The sequence below is a fragment of the Mesoplodon bidens genome (assembly GCF_964165515.1).
Source record: "Mesoplodon bidens genome assembly, chromosome: 2".
Lineage (NCBI taxonomy): Eukaryota > Metazoa > Chordata > Mammalia > Artiodactyla > Ziphiidae > Mesoplodon > Mesoplodon bidens.
In genome coordinates this window covers 111,301,629-111,327,630 of record NC_138177.1, presented here as the reverse complement: position 1 = coordinate 111,327,630, position 26,002 = coordinate 111,301,629, and the positions used below count along the sequence as shown (strand labels likewise).

The 26,002-nt window shown below is 40.9% G+C and overlaps 1 protein-coding gene across 1 annotated transcript in view; it reads right to left on the bottom strand.

Moving 5' to 3' along the window:
- Positions 1-26,002, bottom strand: part of DDAH1 (dimethylarginine dimethylaminohydrolase 1) — a 166,926-nt gene that overhangs the window by 8,885 nt on the left and 132,039 nt on the right. The window lies entirely within an intron of this gene.

Here is a 26,002-nt window from a genome sequence, read left to right as displayed (position 1 = left end):
TCCAATCTCCCCACATCCTAGCTTGAACAATATCACTCCCCTCCCATGTGCTTGATTTGTTGTTCTCCAGTTGATGGTATTTATGTGAAATTCTAATTGCTGTTTTTCCTCACTCTTTAATGTTCCTCTCTCTTCCTGGCCTTATATTTATAATTTATTACTTCTGGTGGGAACATTCCTAAAATTACTTACATAAGGTCAGTACCCAACCTAGCACCGTTTGAGGATAGTTTCATTCTTTTCATCACTGTGAGGAAAGGAGTTATAATATTCTTAGAGCAGAAATAATTTAATGCTGGGAATACATAAAGTAATTCACTCATAAATTCTATTGAGAGATACTCTTAAAATAAATGTCTTAACAAAACCACCAAAGCCACCTTAGGAGAAACTTTTCAAATAATTTATCAATACTACATGGTTATCATTTTAAGACAGGTTAAAATCTGTGCCAAAAGAAATGACTTTTAATACTAGAACAGACCCTGTTTGGAGCAGTGAATGGCTCTGCTTAACTGTGGAAAGAAAAATACAAAAGCTCTGTCAGGCATAGTCTTTCTAAACTAAAAGGATTTAGGAAGTGGTAACTATAGATAATAAACAAAAAATACATCTTTTCCATGAAAAAGCTAAAGGTGTTTATTCTGAACACAAAGGGTTTCTCTCTTTTGGGACAAAGAACAGGTTTTTCTTTTCCTGTTAGTGATTGTTTTTCTTTCTCTTATATGTTGTTATTGTCTGAATAAGACAGCTTGCATTTATTTATGGCTGGGTTCAGAAGACGCATGTATACACACAATGCAGGGCGCTTGCCATCCAGAGGGGAATACACAGAAAATGGTTCAGGAGACTGTGTCTCTCTCTAGCATCTCTCCCCTGTGGTGTTGGAATGGCACTGCGAGGATGTGAGGATGTGCTCCCCGCCCGTCTGGCAGGGCATCATCTCAAAGAGCTCAGGCTCCCAAGGACAGAGCCAGCGTGAGGCGGAGGAACAGGGTCTGCTTCCGCTTTGTGGATGCACAGAAGCCTTTGTTAAAAGATGAGTATCATTTCAAATATTCCGAGAATGTGGTTGCTAGGCTGTTTAGTTCCATGTCCCAACACTTTTTCCTAAAAAGGGGTGGAGGCGGTGTATTGCTCCAGAGTTGTGTGTAAAGTGTTCTTTTAACGCCGGGGGCTATACTTCCTGCTTCTGGCTGAGCTGGGAGCCAGCATGGAAAGGAGAAAACCGCTAATCCGTCCCCACGCCACAAGTTCCCGAGAGGCCCCGGACTCCGGGGAACACGCAGCAGTTCTACAGGGCTTTAGGGGAGTATCTGAGAGGTTAAGTCGCTGCTCTAAATGTCTTTTCTGATTTCTGCCATTTCCTGAAGGAGTTATTCCACTTTGTGTAAAAGAGAGTAATTATTGAATATCATCAGGACTGGATACAATTGGTGTTCCGTTCAATTCAACTGTCCTCTTGGAGCGCCCCCTTCAGGCCGGGCGCGATGGCAGTGGGAGGTGGGAACGGGAAAGAGATGCAAAGGTAACTTGGTCACGGATTCTGCCTTCAGGAGATGATAATCTATAATTTAAGGTAGGTCAAGGGTAAACTAGCAGTAAAAAGAAAGTCAGCCTCACTCCTGACAGAGGCATCTCTTTAACAAAGAAGGCACGCAGCCGTGAGAGGAAACGGCTCTGAGAATCATCTTGGCCACGTTGTGGTGGTCTGTTACACAGCTGCTGGATTGGAGGAACCGGCCTTGCTCCCCAGAGGGGAGCTGTCACAAAACAGAGTGGGAAATGTCTGGCTTCCAGCCCAAGATAATTTGCATGGCTAGTTGCATTAACAACCAGGCATTTCCAGCAGTTTCCAACATTTCTGGGAATTTTCTCATCCAAAAGTCTGGAAGGCAGTTTCATTCTCCCACTTGTTACTCATGGTTTCTTTGTAGTACATCAATTATTCTGAAAAAATTCCCAGGCTATGTTGTTTCACAGAACAATGTAGGATGCATTGGTCAAATACCGAAGCAAAGTTATACAGAACGTATTTAAAGATGTTTAGGAAAAAGAGCACATTTTTGGCTTGCTCATAATTGATCTTCCTATGAAATATACATATGTATTCATCTCAGCATATCAAAATGGAGCCAACTCAATAAAGCAACTCATTATAGATTCTATTGAGATATACAATATATGATGCTCAAGCACAATTTTCATTGCTCCTGGATATCTAAAATTATTCATACATTTATTTATCCACCTATCCATCAACAGTTTATTGAGAGTCTGACAATACACCAGGCATCAAGTCCTTGCAGTCCTTTTAAGGTTGAGTCAAACAGCTATGAATAACATTCTAGAATTGATATCATGTTTTCTTTTCTTTTCTTTTCTTTTTTTTTTTTTGCGGTATGCGGGCCTCTCACTGTTGCCTCTCCCGTTGCGGAGCACAGGCTCCAGACGCGCAGGCTCAGCGGCCATGGCGCGTGGGCCCAGCTGCTCCGCGGCATGTGGGATCTTCCCGGACTGCGGCACGAACCCGTGTCCCTTGCATCGGCAGGTGGACTCTCAACCACTGCGCCACCAGGGAAGCCCTGTTTTCATTTTTTAATGGTTTTTCCATGGATCAGCTCAAAATGAACATAACCTGAGAGAGGTTGTCTTTTAAACAACCTCTCTGAATTGATGGGCTGTGATCCTAAGAATGAGGTTACATGGTTCTTTTTAGTTGAATCTGGGCAAACTTTCAATGCCAAATATTCCCTTCCAAGCTAGCTGACATTTCCTCCACATATTATCTCATGTTTGGAGCTGCTGCTTTACTCAGATCATATGGCACACGTGAAAATGTAGAGGAAAGAATTCTTCTACTATTCAAACTATAACCACAAGTCACACAAACCATTTCTGGAAGGAATCTTCAAACACAGTGGTTTCTGTGGAAGGCTGGGAAACCCCCCCACACTCTTACAGGACCACTCTGAGCTCTGCGGAGGGCTGGGGAGCAGGGCATAGGCAGAAGGAACAAGGGGAGCTTCTATGGGTAGTCACAGCCCTGATTTAAGTTTTTGACTCAAGGAGTGGAGAGGAAAAAAATCAGACCAAAGTACTTCCAAAATGCAAAGTCTGGCATCCTACCTTCCCTTCTTACCCCTGCCATGCTTCTCTAAGACTAGTTCTGTAGCAGAAGCAAATCTCCCACAGTCTTATTCTTATGTCTTGAATAAGTACAGTAGACAGCTGCCTACTTCGCTACTGAGGTCATGCCCTGGCTATGTTTCTTCAGATACCTGCACCCTAAATTCAGCTCCTAAAATCTCATCATCAAAAATTAACTTCCTCGGGTATTGGGAGCTGGGTGCTCTTTCAGTTTCCCCTGGGTCATTCAATAGCAAGAAAGAATTGGAATGTTTATTGAGCTATCTTCTCTTTATTGATGGTTTATCTATCTTCACTTATTTCTTTCTTTAACAATTCATTTTACAGATAAGAAAGCCAAGGTTCAGATAATTCAGTAATTTTTCCAAGGTCACGCATTAACACAGAAATCCAGGATTCAGGTCCAGGTGAGTCAGCCTCCAAATGCCCACCTTTTTCCTGTCACACCAATCTACCACCTTGCCAATAGCCCTTGAAAGATTAGACTCGGAGCTCACTAACTGACAGCCTGTGGGCTAATTTTTCTTGTAGATACAATTTATTTGACATGCACATATATTGAAAAGTTTGCATTTAAGTGCATTTTAGACAGAGAGGGTCTGGCCTCTGAAGTCATCCGAGTTTGCTACTAGACTACATAGGTTGGTTTCCAGAGTTAGCTACTCTATTTTTTAAGTAGATGAAGGAAGAGCAAAGCCTTTGGGAATGGAAAAAGACAATGGGTGAAGAGGCATTATCACCTCTAGAGCAGTGGAGGGGTAAGCTCTAAGGTAAGAGATGAGAAACGGCCAAACACACACACTCTGCAATGATGCCCAGGACCAGCCCTGTTCACTCAGACCCCACCACTGGTGGATTAATGCTTAGTCTCTGTATGAGCAAATGATTCCTTGGTTATCTCATCAGTAAGGCACACATTCAAACATTTTCCTTGCAATAATTGTAATTGTTTTGCTTTGAGACATTTAAAATCCTCTGCCCAGTCTGCTTGGCCATTTGTGAAAGGGTTGCCTGGGGGTTAGGAAAGAGTCTATGCACAGGAAAGAACATTCTTTTTTTTTTTTTTTTCTGGAATAGTGTGAAGAAAATCATCATTGGGACTTTCAACTATATCGCTCTACCTAACTGTACTCTTAGCCTGGGCGCCAAAGAAAAAAGTCTTTAGCATATGTTTAGTGCCCTGAGATCTTCAGCTCCAGGCAATAATGTGCTGGTAAATATGGGGGGAAACATATGCATTATATACCTACAGAAGTTTATTATAAATTTTACTGATATAAAGGATGGGTAGCATCCTTTACAATTTATAAATAATAATAAAAATTTCAATACTGTTGACTATAAATTTCATATTGTCAATTGATTCTCACAGAATGCTTCTGCTGATTTTTGCAGAGCTTGTGCATTTGAGGCCAACCTAATAGTTGCAATTGACAAATCATTGTAGTTCCAACATGGCTGCTGGGTGATATTTTGTTTACACTAATGAGTAAGACAAATGAAACAATGAAGACATATATTGGAAATTTACTTGTTTGGCAATGATGTGAGGGACTTCTTTGCTGAAGTGCATAGTAGTTTTTTTTTTTTTTTTTTTTTTTTTTTTTGCATAGTAGTTTTTGAGTACTGGAAGAATATTTCCTCATTTTTCCCTCAATGTAATGGTTACACACATGACACTTTTTTTTTTTCTTTTTTTTTTGTGGTACACGGGCCTCTCACTGTTGTGGCCTCTCCCGCTGCGGAGCACAGGCTCCGGACATGCAGGCTCAGCGGCCATGGCTCACGGGCCCAGCCGCTCCACAGCACGTGGGATCCTCCCGGACCGGGGCACGAACCCGTGTCCCCTGCATTGGCAGGCGGACCCTCAACCACAGTGCCACCAGGGAAGTCCACATTTTTAAGTTTAATCTGCGTGACTAAAAATTTCCCCATCACTTTCTTATGTCTAGACAATCAATAAAATGATAAATCAAGTCCTGTTTTGTAGATTTGCTGATTTCTGTGGTGCAAACATTCTCACCATAGGCAATTTCAAGTTACCAAAGTGACATCAGAATATGGCATTGGGAAGGGATGTGCATGGGCACACTGTTACATGACATCACCATACACACATAAACAGATGTAAATAACTGTAAGAGCACAGCTAATGGTAAAATGTAGTCATATAATTAGGAAGGGATGAGTTTTAAATATTTATTACCTTTGTTTTTAATGAAATTTATTTAATCATAAGTTTATGTAATCTGATTTTTAATAATTGATGTGTTTAACAACCAGCTGTCAAAATTCCCCAGAATGTAACAACTGACCCTGGTAAGCTAGTAGAAGCTGGCTCCAGCAACTGCTGCCCTACACAGGGGACTTCATGGTTTTACAAGACTTGGTTTCTGAATTTCAGCAGAAGTTGGCTTTTCATAGAAAGTTACCTTAAGTCACTCTCTACCTTCTTTGTTAGTACCAAGGATAACTTTAGTTTTAAAACTTGGCTCATGTAACTCTTGCTTTCTCATGGGCAAACAATATTTGGGGGTTAGCCTTCAATGAGCTTATGAAAAACACTGATGGTAAAAGTTATCATGAATACTTAAAAGGAAGGAGAGCAAATTGGATTTGCTAAATAGGAGCCTAAATTCAATGAAGTTCTCAAACATATAAGAGAAGATGACTGACTGGAAGCTTAAAGTCTGAATGTCCTACGTGTAAAGGGGAAATGAGAATTCATGGTTTGCATTCTTAAACTTGGCTCCAGTTTAAATTTATTGTTTCTCCTTTTACATCCCTTTCATTTCCAGTTATGTTATTTTGCTATGCTTCATGCATCTTTGTAAGCCACTTTTACAAAATGAGGGGTGGTATTATTACATAATTTCGAACAGTTCCTCTAAAAACATGTTTTTAAATTATAAACCAAAATACAAATTATAAACAATACAAAACAGAAATTTCTTGTACAAGATTCAAATATGAAAAATTAAAAGTTCTATTGGACTTAACGCAACTGTATACATTTTTCAAGCTCACTGAATTGCACATTTAAAGCTTGTGAGTTTTATTGTATGGAAATTATATTTCAATAAAGCTGATTTATAAAAAAAGATGAAGTCCTGTTTCTCCCCCTCTATCCCATCTTTCTCTTTTCTCTTCTCCCTTTCCCTATGGGAAACCACTATTAAGTTTGATGTGAGTCCTTCAGATCATTTTTTACACATACACATACTTAAAACAAAACCTGTTTATCTCCCACTGAACTTGTCAGTGAAGGAGCCTGAACATCTCAATTTCTAGGGGTCCCAGAGTCCACTTCTCTCAAAGTCTGGTAACAAAAGCCTCTGCAGGTTTTGTACTTGTGAAGGCAATTTCTGTGATTGTCTTACAGTTATGACATTTTTGCCCATAAGTAGTTCCAATGCCTGTAAATAATGTTACACAAAAACTGAATAAATATTGGGATTTTATATAGCTATTTAATTCCCTCCTACTGAAGAACACTCTTGCTGTCATGAGCTACTTGACCTTCAGGAGTCACTGCTGTCGCTAAATGCATCAGGGATAAAAGCACCTTAACTGTGATATGCTCAGAAACTGAAATTTCTGTCAAACAGGGGTGACAAATCTCATTCACGTTTTAGGATGGGTTTTCTTAACCTCAGCACTATTGACATTTTGGGCTGGATAATTCTTTGTTGTGAGGACTGTCCTGTGTATTGTAGGATATTTAGCAGCATCCCTGGCTTCTACCCAATACATGCCAGGAGCATCCACTTCCCCGCCCCCCACATTATGACAAAAATATCTCCAGATATTGTTGGATGCTCGCCTGGGCGGGAGGGAGGGGCAAATTTGTCTCTGGTTGAGAACCACTGTTTTTAGGAGAAAGCTATCAAATCTATTCATATTTTAAAAGAAGAGCAGATACTTATGGGAGACAGCAGGAAAAACAACCAGAAAAAGAAAGAGAAGGAAATCTAACTTCCAAATAAGTATACCATTTACTCTTCTATTCTTCCTCTGAGTTAATAAGATCCCTGATAAGAAATGGATTGGTATTTAAGAAAAACACTGTTGTCCCCACATATCCTGTACAAGAAACCCAAATCCCCTGTAAATGACAACCAAACCATGGTTGATGAAGAAAGCAGCCGTCCTCACCTCACCTACTCTTGTGTGGGGAGTTACCTGGGCTCTCTGCATTTCAGGTTTTACGTTTCTGAAATGGGGAGGATAAATCGTGGTTTCCTTCTGATTTGGCCTTTGTTAGTGTCAGACAGTGAATGCTGATAAGGTACTCTGAGAACTTGGGAAAGTGATGTCATTTTATCAAGCCCACTTCTCTTTTACAGAGGTTCGGAGAGATAAAAAATTAAGTGACTTACCTCAAATCACTCAAAGGTAGTGAACTGCAAAGCTAGGACTAGATCCTGGATTTCACGACTTGGTCCAGGCCTTTTATAGTGATATTGGTTTGGTGGAGAGAATTTAAGTGGGATATGGGGCTTCCCTGGTGGCTCAGTGGTTGAGAATCCACCTGCCAATGCAGGGGACACGGGTTCGAGCCCTGGTCTGGGAAGATCCCACATGCCGCGGAGCAACTAAGCCCGTGTGCCACAACTACTCAGCCTGCGCTCTAGAGCCCATGAGCCACAACTACTGAGCCCGTGTGCCACAACTACTGAAGCTCACAAGCCACAACTACTGAGCCCATGTGCCACAACTGCTGAAGCCCGTGAGCCACAACTACTGAGCCTGTGAGCCACAACTACTGAAGCCTGCCTGCTTAGAGCCCGTGCTCTGCAACAAGAGAAGCCACCGCAATGAGAAGCCCGCTCACCACAATGAAGAGTAGCCCCTGCTCGCCTCAACTAGAGAAAGCCTGCGTGCAGCAATGAAGACCCAACGCAGCCAAAAATAAATAAAATAAATTAAGAAAAAAAAAAAAGAATTTAAGTGGGACAAAGAGGAACCATATCAACCCCTCCTCCACTCCCAAGTTAAGGAGTCTCTCTTCCCTTCAAGATCTATTCCTTGATTTGTGGAATGTCCTAGACCAGTGGTTCTCAACATTGGCTACACGTTAGAATCATCTGGGGAGCTTTAAAAAATATATAGATTTCTGAGCCCCAACCGTAGAGATTTTTTATTTACTTGGTCTAGGTTGGGGAAAAACGTCACTGTTTCTTTTTAAATGCTTCCCCAGGTGACTCTAAATATGTAGACAGGATTGAGAACCACTATTCTGTGCCCTGTCTATAATTTCTACTAATTTGGGGGCAGAGGGTGGTAGGGGAAAGGAGGAAGGTTATTCTCCTGTTGTCTCTGGCTCCACTGAATTAGATCCCTGCAGAGACACAATTATTTTACAGGTGCTATTTCTCTTTTAAATGATGTCAGCATAAGCAGGGACCTCAGCCTTTCTTTGATTGCCCAAAAAAGAAAACCCTATTCACCTGCGTAATAGATTTTTCTCAAGTTTGGCAGGTTGGAGCATTGCAGTAATATAGACACTTAATATAGAACACGAAATGCTGGTGTTCTTCAAAGACTTGACAACTCTGGTTTGTGGTTCAGATCTTTTCTCTTTCCCTTTTCTCTCCTCTTTCCCTAACTCCACATTCCTATTACTTCTAACAAAGGTCAGTTTTGCTTTCTCTTTTGCTGTATTATCTCCTGCTGATCCCAAGCCTTCAAGGGTCTCACCTTTCACCCCAAAGGACTTATTGTATTTTCCTAAACAAAGGCAATTCTCTCCGTAAGAAGAATGCAGGGTTTAGCTCTTCCAAGGGCCTACGGACATTGTGGTTGCCCCCCACACGTCTATTCTCTGCTTCCTTAGCAATCACCCCAGTTTTCACTTGTAAATCCACACCTCTCTGTGCAGCCCCCATAATCTGGGGGAAGCTAATTCCACCTCTGATTCCAGGACTGAGACTCTAGGCCAAAGGTTCCTTTCTTGGTTCACAGTACCTGTAAGTGTCTCATTAATATTTTCATGGTGCCTTTAGGCCAAGAAAGAAAAAATGAAACCCAAACCAAAACCAACAAATAAAATAAACCCCTACAAATCTAACACTTTTGTTTATTAAGTAGTTAGGTCCAAACAACTTAATAGTAGAATTGTGTTGCTATGTCTGCCAGGTATATCTGTGTTCTTTTTGAAAAATTTAAATTTCTGCCATGGTGCCCCTGTGAGTTTGTTTGTGGTGCCCCAGTGTGCCTCGATGCAGTCAGGAAACTGCAGCTCCAGAGGTATTCACCCTCTGGTTATATTAGTGGCTCAGGGATGGACAGATGATCGGTTTGGACTAATAAGAATGGACAAGATCTGAAAGAAGCTGCCTTACTTTTCTGAGAGGACTGATGTCCCCCTCCCTGAATGTGTATGAAGAGGCAAGTAGCCAGAAGCTGCTGGCAACCACTGTGCTCCCCTGAAGAGGAGCCAGCTTTATAATGAAGCTCATCTGTGGAAGGTGAAGAGAGAGGAAAGGAATCTGGTTCTTTGACAGCATCACTAAGCAGACCCATTAAACCTACCCTAAAGCCTGTATTACTTCAGAACTACATGGACCAGTAACTCTCCTCCACTGTTTCGGCCAGCTTGAACAGGGTTTTCTGTTCATGGCTAGTGAAGATAGTTTTTTATCACTGAGAACTAAATTTGGTTGTGACAGAAAGTACCTGCCCCCTCAAAACAACTTTTAAAAGTTTATTTCTCTCTCATGTGAAAGGTGTTTTGAGGTTGTAGCACAGTACAGTGACTTGACAGGCATCACGGGCTGAAGTTCTTCTAGCTTTTTGCTGTGTCATACCTGGGATACGGCCCTTGTCCTCATGGTATAAAATCGTTGTTTAGGCTCTAACTATCACACCCCTTTCTCAAGATTCAGGAAGGGGAGAAGGGCACAACTCTTTCCTTTCAAATCCAGGCTTCCTGGATCTCATACAGAGCACCTCTACTTTCACATCATCAGGCAACACTTAGTCTCATTGTTACACGTAGGACAAAGAAAGCTGAGAAATGTGGACGTTATTCCAAGTGGCAATGTGCTCATATATATTTTTTTTAAATAAATTTATTTATTTATTTATTTATTTATTTATTTAGTTATGGCTGTGTTGGGTCTTCCTTCGTTGCTGCGTGCAGGCTTTCTCTAGTTGTGGCGAGCGGGGGCTACTCTTTGTTGTGGTGCTTGTGCTTCTCATTGTGGTGGTTTCTCTTGTTGCAGAGCACGGGCTCTAGGCATGTGGGCTTCAGTAGTTGTGGCACGCGGGCTCAGTCGTTGTGGCTCACGGGCTCTAGAGTACAGGCTCAGTAGTTGTGGTGCATGGGCTTAGTTTCTCCACAGCATATGGGATCTTCCTGGACCAGGGCTTGAACCCGTGTCCCCTGCATTGGCAGGCGAATTCTTAACCACTGAACCACCAGGGAAGTCCCGGAAATGTGCTCATTTAAAATTCAAGGTTCAGTTAATAAGAAGGAAGGGTAGTATGGAAGTCGGAGAAGGCAACTGACTGTCATCAATTGGTTCAGAGAGTAATATTTTTTACATCCCCACTATTCATATTTTGACCTCCGCCCCTTTAGGTGATTGACATACTGTTTGGATTTAATTGATTCAAGGTATCCAAGTCATCTCAGGCGGACAGATGATTATTAGAAGCTTCCAGTGAGGCACAGTCGCATCACTGGCTCTCTGTGCAGGGCTTGGCATGGGGTAGGTGCTCAATACATACTCGTTACATGTTGACTGAATGAATGAATGATCTTTCAGCAGTGCATTTTGGCATTTCAGTAACTCTTAAAATCCTCCTAAAATCTCCTGATGCAATTTCCTATAAGACACATTCACTCAGAGCTCAACCTTCAGTGAAGAGCAAAGAAGAGCTGCCAGTTGGCGCTTGTGACACATCCTTCTGTGCAATCAATACTTGTTACTGAAGATCCAGCTTTAATCAGCTTTGGGTGCTCTCCAGGGGCCCTTCTCAAATTCTCCCTAACAAGCTCATGGATGGGACCACACAACTTCCTACCCAAGTAAACATCTGAGTTTCCTTCTTCTTTCCACTATTCCTACTTGAAGAATTTAGTATCCTGCTTGTTTTCAAGCCACAGGACTTCACACCTTCAGACTTTTCTATTCAAGTCTAAGAGCCTACGTGCCTAATGAGAATTAGAGCAATAAGCCCTCACTGAAGATATACTGTATTTTAATATGCAAATGTTATCAACAGAGAGAAAGGCACTAGATGGAACACATGATATCGTTTATTCTGGAAGCATTTCTCCTAAAAAGACACAGTATTTTAAAGAAAATTAGCTTTTCATAGGCACTTGTATTTCAATAATCTAGTGAAGTTTTGCATGGTTTTCTATTACATGAGAGTTATTTCTCTGAAGTGCTAGTTATGTTATTCAATAAGATATTATTCTGAATATTAGATGGCATTTCCTGTCCAAAGACACATGCAATTTACTTTTAGCATGAATCTTCTCCCCCTGCCCTCAAATGTTAATGTATAGAAACTGATGTCTGGTGAACTCCAGACAGAGTCAGTGCTTCTCACAGTGTGGTCTACAGATTACCTGCCTCTGAATCATGCAGTGGTTCCTGGGCTCCACTCCAGGGTTGCCGAATCAGAATTTCTTGTGGTGAACCCCAGAAGTGTGATGTGCGTTTCAAATGTGCACTCTGTGTGATTCTTGGGTACGCTAAAGTTTAAAAACCACTAACTTAGGGTTTTCAAATTAAATTAACATCATCATCACACATATTACCACTACTAATATTACAACTACTAGTAGCTAATCTATACTGAACTATTATCACTTGCCAGGGTATGGATGGAAAAAGAAATGGACGATTAGAAAATGTGCACAGAATGTAACAGATTCAACCTCTTTTATTTAGCTCCTAATAGGCTTTTTTTTTGAAACTCTGTACCAAAAGTCACCTCTGGATTTGTGGTCACGGCTTTGAACTTGGTTCCACTTCAGAAAGAGATAAAAGGGAATGGCTTGTTGTAACCTATTTATCTCTAAAGCTTTTTACATCTGTAGACAGGTAGTGTTTGGGTAATACCGGGACCCAACTGCAGCATCCAGTGACCATAAATGAAAAACAGATTTAGAAATACTCTTAAAGATTGCTGGACTAATGTGACATTTTGAAAGATGAAAACAAGGAGAAACAGTAAGCAATTATTAAGAGCAGGGTAGTATTACTGGAGTGGTTTTGCAAGAAGGTGGTGGCAAATTTACTTTTTTTTTACAATTAAAAAAGTTTTTATTGAAATATAGTTGATTTACAATACTGTGTTAATTTCAGGTATACAACAAAGCGATTCACTTATTCATATATATATGAATATATATATTCTTTTTTAGATTCTTTTCCCTTATACGTTATTACAAGATATTGAGTATAGTTCCCTGTGCTATAAAGTAGGTTCTTGTTGGTTATCTATTTTATATATATATATATGTATATATTTCAATCCCAAACTCCTAATTTATCCCCCTTACCCCAAATTTACTTTTAATTTGTTTCTCTTGCATGTCATTATGTCTAAGGATGGCTGAAATCCCAGTATTGTATCTGGCAGTGTGGATATATTCCCAAAAAGCTGGAGAATAATTTAGGGTTAAAATGTCACTTCTAATTTAGTGTTTACGTTTTACCATATGCTTTATTAACCTTCAGCCAAGCAATAGGGTACTCATCAACACCTAGGGCATTTAATACATGTGATGTCCACGGAGAAACAGTAACCCAAAACTCAACCATTCTCCCTCCAGCTCAACTGACACATTTCCTAATCCGTTCCACATCAGGAGTACTGGTGTTGGCCTGGTGAGACTGTCACATAGGTCATGCTGTGATGTACAGTTTCATCCCATGAGGCAGAAATCATCCTGGGTGTTTTGCAGTCTTCTGCCAACTCAATTCAGCCAAGAAACAATAGGACCCCACTGGAGACGGAGGGCATGCAAATGTTAAAGTGATTTTTTTCGTATGCTTTGTGAGTAGATAAAGATAATAAAAAACAAATGGAAAAGGGTAAAGGACAGAGACTCCAAATTCAGATGAGCTGCTGTGTGCTGCCAATGGAAACTGAAATGGAAGCCAACCCCATTAAGTGTCTTACAAGCTTAGACGAAGGACGTCTACCAGAGTTGCTGTCAGTTGGATGTGTCTGAGTACAGCTCAGTTCTCAAACTGTGAATCCAGCTCAGTGAGATCCAGCAACACATTCTGCCCACCAATTTTCTGTGGTTTGTTCCTGTGTTGATGGCGAGAACTGAATTCATGGTGACAGTGAGAGTTTGAACTCTTTTCCGAGAATTCCACCAAAGGTGCCCCATCTGGTAGTCATTTCTGAAGTAATTTTGTTGATCATTGTTCCCTAGGGCCTAGTACAGTGCCTGGTACACAACAGGAGTTCTATAAGTATCTGTCCAAGTGTTGACCTGCTCCTTTTCTTTCCCCTGCCCTTTCAAGCCCATCAGTTACAATGTTCTATTATTTCTCTACATAGAACTCACCTCCTGCACGGTGCTCTTCATTTTCACGCCTGCTTCCCCAGTCCAGACCCTCCTGTCCTTTATTTCCGGAATGTAGTATGGTACCTAACTAATTTTATTACCCCTAATCTTTCTTCCTGTTGATCATTCCAGGCATAATGTCAGATGGATCTTTTTGAAACACCACCTTTTACACCTTTGCTTAAAAAAACTTTGAGTGGCTCCCCACAGTCTGCAGATAAGAAGACTCCAATTCCTTTACTTTTGGATCAGCTCCAACTTATTGCTTAGAACTTAAATCTCTTTCTTTCCCTGCACATACCCCTTGTTCTAGCCATTGCCTGCTGATTATAAAATAGCTATTCCCCCCAGTCATCCTGTTTGTAGTGACCACTCATCCTCTGTGCCCGTGTATGGCTTGCTGTTCATTCAGGTCCACCCAGACTTTGGCTCTCACCTCCTGTGATCACGCCATCCTCGGAACTCCCATCACTTCTACTAGGACCTTGGGCCATTTAGTAGGCGTTTGCCTTATCTTACACCGACACTGTCCTGTTTCTCCAGTTCAACTGGAGGGGTCTTGAGGGCAGAGACTGTTTCTCATTCATCTCAGTGTCCCCGTGTGTGAGACACTATCTTTCATACAGTTGCTGCTCAATAAATTGCTGTATGATGCTCAAGAAGCCCGAGCTTCAAACTCAGGTGTGCTCTCTCTTTTTTTTTTTTTTGCGGTACGCGCGCCTCTCACCGTTGTGGCCTCTCCCGTTGCAGAGCACAGGCTCCGGACGCGCAGGCTCAGCGGCCATGGCTCACGGGCCCAGCCGCTCCACTGCATGTGGGATCCTCCCGGACCCGAGCACGAACCCGCGTCCCCTGCATCGGCAGGCGGACTCTCAACCACTGCGCCACCAGGGAAGCCCCTCAATCACCTTTTGAAAAGCCTTTTTTGCAGAAGAGACAGCAATAAAAGGTTTTGGAAACCCTACTTTTTTTTTTCTATCAGATTTTTATGTATGAATTAGGATATGATGTTTTGTCAGATATCCAATTTAATAGTTATATACGCAATTGAAGCCTCCTCAAATAAAAATGAACTAGGATGGAGTCTTCTGAGCTTTTCTATCCTTAAGCAGGCATGAAAAACTCAGCTAAGCACAAGTCTTCTATCACTTACATCCACTGAAAGGACGATGTCACAGTGGTCAAGAGTCTACAGTGAACCCACTTTGGAACTATCTATATCACTGGGCGCTTTATAATTAAATGGTTGCTACTTTTTGCCAAGTCTGAGACACAGTCCTTCACCTTGACTGCCCGTCATGAAATTTCCAACGGGGAGGAACGAAGCTCTCATTCCCTAGAGAGGCTGTTTCAACTTTGTTTTTTCAGGACAAGACTGAGTACAAGAGACAGGGGTCACACAGGGACAGCTGGAGGCAGAGCCAGAAGGACAACCTGTGAATTTGGATTCTAAGTTCTCTGCTTTGCCCTCAAATCCATTTTGGCCCTTTTGACAGCCATGCTTCTTTAGTAGAATCAACATATGATTATTTTGAAAAGTAAGTTCTCTAATATCAGTATGAAGTTTAACCTTTTTTTTTCTCTTTGACACAAATCTCTGTACATCAAGATCATGTCCTGTTAGATTTTTCGGTGTGTATGTGTTGGGGGAGGGGGTATGGAAACATGAGCCAAATGCAAATTTCCTATTCTCAGAAAATGATAAAATTAGTGATTTTTGATAACTCAGAATATTTTTTTGAATTTTATTTTACTTATTTTTTTATGCAGCAGATTCTTATTTGTTATCCATTTTATACATATTAATGTATACATGTCAATCCCAATCTCCCAATTCATCCCACCACCACCACCCCCACTGCCGCTTTCCCTGCTTTGTGCCCATATATTTGTTCTCTTCAACTGTGTCTCTATTTCTGCCTTGCAAACCGGTTCATCTGTACCATTTTTCTAGGTTCCAAATATATGCGTTAATATACGATACTTGTTTTTCTCTTTCTGACTTACTTCACTCTGTATGACAGTCTCTAGGTCCATCCACGTCTCTACAAATGACCCAATTGTATTCCTTTTTATGGCTGAGTAATATTCCACTGTATATATGTACCACATCTTCTTTATCCATTCATCTGTCAATGGGCATTTAGGTTGCTTCCATGACCTGGGTATTGTAAATAGTGCTGCAATGAACATTGGGGTGCATGTGTCTTTTTGAATTATGGTTTTCTCTGGGTATATGCCCAATAGTGGGATTGCTGGGTCATATGGTAATTCTATCTTTAGTTTTTTAAGGAACCTCCATACTGTTCTCCATAGTGGCTGTATCAGTTTACATTCTCACCAACAGTGCAAGAGGGTTCCCTTTTCTCCACACCCTCTCCAACATTTGTTGCTTGTAGATTTTCTGATGATGCCCATTCTAACTGGTGTGAGGTGACACCTCATTGTAGTTTTGATTTGCATTTCTCTAATAATTAGTGATGTTGAGCAGCTCTTCATGAGCCTCTTGGCCATCTGTATGTCTTCTTTGGAGAAATGTCTGTTTAGGTCTTCTGCCCATTTTGTGATTGGGTTGTTGTTGTTTTTTTTTTTAATATTGAGCTACATAAGCTGTTTATATATTTTGGAGATTAATCCTTTGTCTGTTGATTCATTTGCAAATATTTTCTACTATTCTCAGGGCTGTCTTTTCATCTTGTTTATGGTTTCCTTTGCTGTGCAAAAGCTTTTAAGTTTCATTGGGTCCCATTTGTTTATTTTTGTTTTTATTTCCATTACTCTAGGAGGTGGATCAAAAAAGATCTTGCTATGATTTATGTCAAAGAGTGTTCTTCCTATGTTTTCCTCTAAGAGTTTTATAGTGTCCGGTCTTATGTTTAGGTCTCAAATCCATTTTGAGTTTATTTTTGTGTGTGATGTTAGGGAGTGTTCTAATTTTATTCTATTACATGTAGCTGTCCAGTTTATGCAGCACCACTTATTGAAGACACTGTCTTTTCTCCATTATATATCCTTGCCTCCTTTGCCATAGATTAGTTGACTATAGGTGTGTGGGATTATCTCTGGGCTTTCTATCTTGTTCCATTGATCTATATTTCTGTTTTTGTGCAAGTACCATATTGTCTTGATTACTGTAGCTTTGTAGTATAGTCTGAAGTCAGGGAGTCTGATTCCTCCAGCTCCCTTTTTTCCCTCAAGACTGCTTTGGCTATTCGGGGTCTTTTGTGTCTCCATACAAATTTTAAGATTTTTTGTTCTAGTTCTGTAAAAAATGCCATTGGTAATTTGATAGTGATTGCATTGAATCTGTAGATTGCTTTGGGTGGTATAGTCACTTTCATAATATTGATTCTTCCAATCCAGGAACATGGTATGTCTCTCCATCTGCTTGTGTCATCTTTGATTTCTTTCATCAGTGTCTTATAGTTTTCTGAGTACAGGTCTTTGACATCCTTAGGTAGGTTTATTCCTAGGTATTTTATTCTTTTTGTTGCAATGGTGAATGGGAGTTTCCTTAATTTCTCTTTCTGATCTTTTGTTGTTAGTGTCTAGGAATGCAAGAGATTTCTGTGAAATAAGTTTGTATCCTGCAACTTTACCAAATTCATTGATTAGCTCTAGTAGTTTTCTGGTAGCATCTTTAGGATTCTCTATGTATAGTATGTCATCTGCAAAACAGTGACACTTTTACTTCTTCTTTTCCAATTTGTATTCCTTTTATTTCTTTTTCTTCTCTGATTGCCGTGACCTGGGCTTCCAAAACTATGTTGAGTAACAGTGGTGAGAGTGGACATCCTTGTTTTGTTCCTGATCTGAGAGGAAATGTTTTCAGCTTTTCACCATCGAGAATGATGTTTGCTGTGGGTTTGTCATATATGGCCTTTATTATGCTGAGGTAGGTTCCCTCTACACCCACTTTCTGGAGAGTTTTTATCATAAATGGGTGTTGAATTTTGTCAAAAGCTTTTTCTGCATCCACTGAGATGATCATATGGTTTTTATTCTTCAATTTGTTAATATGGTGTATCACATTGATTGATTTGCATATATTGAAGATTCCTTGCATCCCTGGGATAAATCCCACTTGATCATGGTGTATGATCCTTTTAATGTGCTGTTGGATTCGGCTGCCTAGTATTTTGTTGAGGGCTTTTGCATCTATATTCATGAGTGATATTGGTCTGTAATTTTCTTTTTTTGTAGAATCTTTATCTGGTTTTGGTATCAGGGTGATGGTGGCCTTGTAGAATGAGTTTGGGACTGTTCCTTCCTCTGCAATTTTTTAGAAGAGTTCAAGATAGATGGGCGTTAGCTCTTCTCTAAATGTTTGATAGAATTCACCTGTGAAGCCATCTGGTCCTGGACTTATGCTTGTTGGAAGATTTTCAATCACAGTTTCAATTTCACTACTGGTGATTTGTCTGTTCATATTTTCTATTTTTTCCTGGTTCAATCTTGGAAGGTTATACCTCTCTAAGAATTTGTCCATTTCTTCCAGGTTGTCCATTTTATTGGCATAGAGTTGCTTGTAGTAGTCTTAGGATGCTTTGTATTTCTGCGGTGTCTGTTGTAACGTCTCCTTTTTCATTTCTAATTTTATTGATATGAGTCCTCTCCCTCTTTTTCTTGATTAGTCTGGCTAAAGGTTTATCAATTTTGCTTATCTTCTCAAAGAACCAGCTTTTAGTTTTAGTGATCTTTGCTATTGTTTTCTTTGTTTCTATTTCATTTATTTCTGCTTTTTTTTTTTTTTTTTTTTTTTTTTGCGGTACATGGGCCTCTCACTGTCGTGGCCTCTCCCGTTGTGGAGCACAGGCTCCAGACGCGCAGGCCCAGCGGCCTGGGCTCACGGGCCCAGCCGCTCCCCAGCACGCGGGATCCTCCCGGACTGGGGCACGAACCCGCGTCCCCTGCATCAGCAGGCAGACTCAACCACTGCGCCACCACGGAAGCCCCTATTTCTGTTCTTATCTTTATGATTTCTTTCCTTCTACTAAGTTTGGGTTTTTTTTATTTTTTTTATTTAAAAAAATTTTTTTTTGCGGTACGCGGGCCCCTCACTGCCGTGGCCTCTCCCGCCGCAGAGCACAGGCTCCAGATGCGCAGGCTCAGCGGCCATGGCTCACGGGTCCAGCCGCTCCACGGCACGTGGTATCCTCCCGGACCGGGGCACAAACCCGTGCTCCCTGCATCGGCAGGCGGACTCCCAACCACTGCGCCACCAGGGAAGCCCCTAAGTTTGGGTTTTGTTTGTCCTTCTTTCTCTAGTTCCTTTAGGTGTAAGGTTAGGTTGTTTATTTGAGATATTTCTTGTTTCTTGGATAACTCAGAATACTTTAATAAAAAATTTTAGGGCTTCCCTGGTGGCTCAGTGGTTGAGAGTCCGCCTGCCAATGCAGGGACATGGGTTCGTGCCCCGGTCCGGGAGGATCCCACATGCCGCGGAGCAGCTGGGCCCGTGAGCCATGGCCGCTGAGCATGCGCGTCCGGAGCCTGTGCTTCGCAATGGGAGAGGCCACAACAGTGAGAGGCCCGCGTACCGCAAAAAAAAAAAAAAAAAAAAAAAAAAATTTAGCATACCAAATGGATTGAGTGATGCCATTCAAGTTACTAACCAGTTAGGTATTGTATTTTAAGCTATACAATGTTGAACTCTAGGCAGCAAAAGAGTAAGGAGTTTCTAACTTTCAATGGTTTTTAATTTGGATACTTTCTCTAACTTTTACTGCTGTTTGGAAGATGTTCTTTTGTACCTCTATTATAGACATAGTGATTGTTTCTTGTGGTGCACATTATTCAGGATCCTAAGCTAGGTGCTTTTGGAAGTTGTAGGAATCCTTAAAGGCAATGGCTTTCAACTTAGTCTGTGCACCAGAATCACCTGTGGTGCTTTTAAAAGTACAGATGCTTGGTAGAGGACAGACGTGTGGTTGCCAAGGGGGAGCGGGTGGGGGAGAGAAGGATTGGGAGTTTGGGAATAGCAGATGCAAATTATTACATATAGAATGGATAAACAACAAGGTCCTACCATCTTGCACAGGGATCTATATTCAATAGCCTGTGATAAATCATAATGGAAAAGAATATGAAAAAGAATGTGTATGTATATATATATGTATAACTGAATCACTTTGCTGTACAGCAGAAATAACAAAAGATTGTAAATCAACTATACTTCAATAAAATAAATTTAAAAAAATGCTGATGCCTGGGCTGGATACCCGACCCAGAGCATCAGAATTTTCTGAGATAGGCCCAGGGCAGTGTGTTTTCAGAAAGTTCTTGAGGAGATTTTAATCCACATCTCTCACCGGGAACCACTAATTTAAGGTCACTCAGAGGCTTTTTCTTTAGTAAGCAAGAGTCTTGGATTGAAATACCCCTTAAAAGGCCATTTGCTCAACCACCTAACAAGATGCTTGAGCTCCTGCAATGACATCCCATAGAGTCTGTTGAAAACTTTTTGATGTCCATCATATAATGGATGGAATTAACAGTGCTTTAAATATAATTTCTTCCTTTTTTTTCTTTGACATTTTCTTGAAATAATAATTTTTTTTCAAGAGAAAATAAATTATTAATCCCTTTCTCCTACTTGGCTAATTTTGCCTTCTTCCTGCCTTGGGAATTACTGCTGATAATCAGCAAGGCTGTTTTGGTCTCACAGCTTCAGATTATTTATTGCCCTATCATGCCAAAGCATTTTATTTGGCCTTGCCAGCCTTGTTGGCATACAGCTCTGGGAATATTGTCAGATAAGGCAGCTGCTGCCAGGAAAAGGAGCATAAACAGTTGTTACAAACTCAGAGTCTATTTGATTTTTGTGTTTTAATTTCTTAATTCAGGCATGGTAGATTATTTTTTTTTTTAAATATTGTCTTGTGAATCTGTTGAATACAACTGGAACAGACAACCTGATACTGAGACTAAATTAAACCTGCAATGGATTGTCAATTTGCCCTTCATAGTATAGACCCAAAGCGGGAAATCTTGTGGCTACAGACTGTAATTCCCTGTGGCAACAAATGAAAATGCAAAGTCTTTATTTTTCCATTTCAATCACCCTGTTGATACTAGTTACCTCTCATTCTGTCTTTTGGTTTTTGCTCTTGCTGTTCCAGTTGTCATTAAAGGAAATTCCAGGCGATTAAAAAAACATACAAAATCCAAACAAATCAAGGGTTTTTCCATCTTCATGTTTTATATGACCACCTATAAAATAACATGGACATTTTTGGACATAAAATCAATGCTGAAGCTGAGTCAAAACGAGAAGAAGTACTGAGTGACCTCTATTATACAGTTAGTCATTCAAAAGAAAAACACGCTGCATCCTATGCCATTTAAATTAGCTTAAAGCAAGCAGCCTATGTCCTCATTTAAGGAATCTCACAAATGTAATTCGTTATTTCAGGAAGTAGATAAAAAACTTAAAGACATTTCCATCCAAATGCATTATGATCATTTTAATTTAAAATTACAAGCATACTGGAATTCCATGTACTATATTTCAGCTCCATTTATATGACAAAGGCACAAAAAATGGAGTGGTGATCTCATAATTCTTTTCTTACCACATCCTTTTAGTACTTCTATTAAAAGTCTTCTTAAACAACAATTCACTGTGATACAAAATAATAAAATTATTAATAAAAGAAAGGCCACTAAATAAAACTGCAGATGCCCTATGGAGAAAATACCTGGTCTCCTGTGTGGGGTTAGGTTAGGAAGGTGGGGATGCGCCTCTTACCTCCCAGTCAGCAGATGATTCACCCCACTCCCCGCCACCCCCCCCACCCCCCGCCACAACATGTCAGTACCACAAGTTCCTGGAGCTCCAAGCTTGGGTAGAGCAGCAGCTTCCTCATCTGATTAGTTTCAGGAAAGTTTTAGCTAAGTGTCACTCTTCCCAACCTCCTTTCCTTCTCTCCCTCACTCCCTCCCTTTGTCCTTCCTTCCTTCCTTTCTCTTCCCTCCCCAGTTAGCTGGAAGGCTGAATGCTACCAAGGAGACTGAGTTAAAAATCATTACTGTGAGTCCCTCCTGAGGGCAAGAATTACGATCTGTCCTTCCGTGACAGAGAGTATGTCATTAATCCAGGTTTCTGGAAAGCAAGTTAATTTTGTCACAGATCTGGAAAAAGAACAGGTGAGATGTGGTGCAAATCTACTCTTTATTATGTCTTTTTTCCTCCCCAACTTTACTGACATATAAAGGACAATTAAAAATTGTATATATTTAAGGTTTACAAAGACCGGCAGCCAAGGGGAAATGGGGAGAGATTGGTCAGGAGGTACCAAGTTTGTCTTTTTTTCCTTAGTTAAAAAAAAAACACACCAGGCTAGTCTGTGGACAAGACAGGCATTATATAGGCGATAAAGCAGGGATTTGAGACTTAGACCCAGCTACTGGAGAATTATTTCTGTAAGTTAATCACAGCCCACTTTCAACAATATATGTATTTTTATTAAAATTTAAAAATTAAAGTGTAACATACAAGATGGCCCTTCACACCATGACTCCCTCCCTCTTTTTTTTTTTTCTTTTTTTTGCGGTACGCGGGCCTCTCACTGTTGTGGCTTCTCCCATTGCGGAGCACAGGCTCCAGACGCGCAGGCTCAGCGGCCATGGCTCACGGGCCCAGCCGCTCCGTGGCATGTGGGATCTTCCCGGACCAGGGCATGAACCCACGTCCTCTGCATCGGCAGGCGGACTCTCAACCACTTCGCCACCAGGGAAGCCCTCCCTCCCTCTTTTTAAAGTAACTACTATTCTGACTGCTAACAGCATAGAGTAGTTTTATCTCTTGTTTAACTTTAAGTGAATGAGATAATATAATATGTACTTTTTGGAGGTTGGCTTCTGTTGCTCAAATTATGTTTGTGAGGAGTAGTTCCAGCTGGGTGGCAACTGGAGTTCTCATCTTTTTGAGAAGACAGACATTCCTCCTGGAAGAGTACTAGTAGATCTACTGCCTACACATGAATTAATTACTCTCATAGTATTTTCTTTTATAGCTAGAGGAGCAGGATGAAGGTAGTGATTGCCCAGGGGCACGAAGGCAATGATGAAAACTGTAGGAGAAAAACTATAGCAAGGGCAGATTGCCCTAAAGGCTAATTTTGCTTAGATAATAGTATTTGTAGGGTAAGACTTGGTATCAAATATCTTTAGTAATTTCAAATCAACCTAATCTCCAGTACTTTGGTCATATCAACAGTAAAATATGGTAATAATAGGTCCTCCTTTCTTCCTTCCCTGTATTAGATAATCTCTGTGTTAAGTGTGTATTAAATGTACTCTGCATTCTGGGCTTTTTAGCAGATAATTGCTAGATGGATTATTTCATTTAAATATATAATGCATACACTATTAAATTTACTACAACCGAGACCGGCATGATGACTATCTCCATAAGAACCCACTTCATTACCAAGAATAGATTGCAACCCATTACAAAGTGTTTCAAATGCAATAAGACTACCCAGAAACCCTTGGGCTCTCAGTTTTGCATGAATATGCAAGAAGTAGTTTTACAGACCCTGAAGGAAGCAAGTACTCAGCAAGCAGTGACAAATGTGGGATGCAATCAGGCTTTCAGTGTGTGGCACAGGAAGGCACAATTCACCTCTGTCTAAATGCTATGCCCTTCGAAGAAAGGCCCAAGTGGCCAGGGGTTTCTCTACAGAGACAAGACCGAGACATCAAGATTTGCAAAGGAAAAACAGATATCTGAGACCAAACTCATATCTTCCCTGAAATAGGTCAGATCCTGATAACAGCAAAAAATGGGAAGAGGGGAATAGTTGGAGAGAGGGGAGGATAAAGAGGGAGATTAGCTAGAACCAATCCATGGCAAAATAATTAGAAAGGCTTTCCAACAGAAAAAGAATGGATATGGAGTAGGGCGGGCAACTGGGGAGAGGAGAATCAGGGTCCAGGAAATCTGATTCTGGAACCATGAGATCCTATTCAAAACGCCTTATTTCATCTGTTCTCAGTATTTTCACTTGCGAAATGGAGAAAATACGCTTTCATTACTTGTAGATGATGTATTTGTCTCTGTCCATTTGTCTTCCTGCCTGTCTATATCAGTATTTATATGTCCAAATTAGTAGTAGGACTTACCCACTATCAATTTTACTGATTGTTTTAATGCAGGAGCCCAAACTGTTCTCAAATAAATAAGCAGTTCAATTCACTAAATCTGAATTTCACCAACCCACCTATTTCTGACCTGAGAACATGCCCTCATGGAGATTTCATTATTCTTCAGTTTGCTTTGCTCTTCTGCTTTTGCTACAAGGGAAGAGAACCTTTTAGATGCGAGGAACATGGCAGGTGGTCATTTGCCAACTCCACAGGCCCATAGTTTATGAAGCACATTTGCTGATGGAAAATTCAATCTCCAAAAATGTCTTTCTAGTCAGTGAGGATTATTTATAGCTTCTGACACAGAAGGTTTCAAGTATAGAGTGAACATCACTATTAACACTAACTCAAATGAACTTTAAAGGAAGGAGGACAATAAAATCCTCATAGGATGCCCTTAAAAGATGTGGTCTTAGAGGACTTGACAATGGGAAAGGAAAGATTAAGGGAGAAATGTGAGTGAGTTGCCAAGGCATATAATGGGACTTGGGGCTTGGCTTTCTTTTTTCAGGTCATCAGTGGCCCTCTTTTCTGATTGCAGGGTCTTCCCCCTCCATTTTTTTTTTTCAAAAGGAATGATGGTCCAACACCTCTGTAGCAATACAGCCTCTTCTGCTCAGAGCCTATGGGTACCCAGACTCCTACTTCATGGAGATAAACTCATCTCTTGCTCACTTTTACGTCCCAACCTCTTTAGACGTCACCTGCCCCATCCAGCTATCTGGGAGCCCACAAGAAAACTCTTCATTAGTTGGGCTAGTTTGCCCACATCTCATGAATATATTTTGCTTAGTTTTTGCTTATTCCATGTCCCCACCTGTAACACTCTCTCACTGAATCCCACCCTGATAAATCCTTCAAGACCCACATCTAGCCACATTTTCTTCATGAAGTTTTCTCTGAATATCTAAACCTCAAGAGTTTCCTCTTCTCTGAATAATAGTTAGGGCTATTTCATAAGTGCTAGTTAACCATATTGTATTATCTCTTAGTTTGTTATATGTTAGTTTCTCCAGATTATTTAAGTTAGGGACCAATTTGTATTAGGGACCTATTGGTTAGAGACCAAGCTATTTGAGTTAGGGACCTAGTTTACCCAAAATGGCAGATGGGGCTACTTTTTCTAGTTTGTCTACCCAGAGAGGTTCTTTCTGCTAATTCATACAAAGACACAGTACAGACCAACTTCAGCCTTTTCCTTCTCTTGTAATCAATTTCAGACATGTGCAGACCAACCCAGCTGCCATGGAGGGAAACCATAGCTAGTCCCTGAGGAGAAATATAATCTTTCTAGATCCTCTAAGTAACACCATTCATCAGAGGTTTTCCTTCAAGACACCATTTTTTTTTTTTTTTTTTTTTTGCTTTACGCGGGCCTCTCACTGTTGTGGCCTCTCCCATTGCGGAGCACAGGCTCTGGACGCACAGGCTCAGCGGCCATGGCTCACGGGCCCAGCTGCTTCCGCAGCATGTGGGATCTTCCCAGACCGAGGCACGAACCCGTGTCCCCTGCATCAGCAGGCGGACTCTCAACCACTGCGCCACCAGGGAAGCCCCCATTTTTTTTTTTTATATGCAGAAAGTTGACATAGCCTTCCAGCTGAAAGAGAACAAAAGACATTCTCTGAAGGCAACAGAAAAAGGCCCAATTTCAAATTCTGAGGTAGATTGTTCAACAACAATTGTTAAAGGTCCTAGAAATACAATCAGAGATACAGTTTGAGAAAAGGAAGAAAGGCCAAGTGAACTGACTGAAGAAGTTGCAGATAATGCAAAGGGGAAAGTCAGCAAGTGGGAGGCAATGATTGCTTCCCAGACAAACCATACCAAGTCTAGCACTGAGGCAGAAGAGTAAAGACCTGATAGGGCAAACAAATAAATTGTATACCTTGGGGCACACAGACTTCCTCTCTTTGACTAAGAAGAGTTACTGTCTTGGTCCTCTAATAAGTCATGTGTAGTGCAGGACCACCTGAGAGGAGGGGGCAAAAAGTAGTCCCAGCCCACCATTTAGTATTAGCCTTGCGATCTGGGGCGAGCCACTTGATCTAGTTCTTAACTGCAAAATAGAGATAAAACCACCTCCCGCATTCATTTATACATCATTCTCTTTATTTAAGGACCACCATGGGCCAAGCACAAAGGTGCACATGGTGA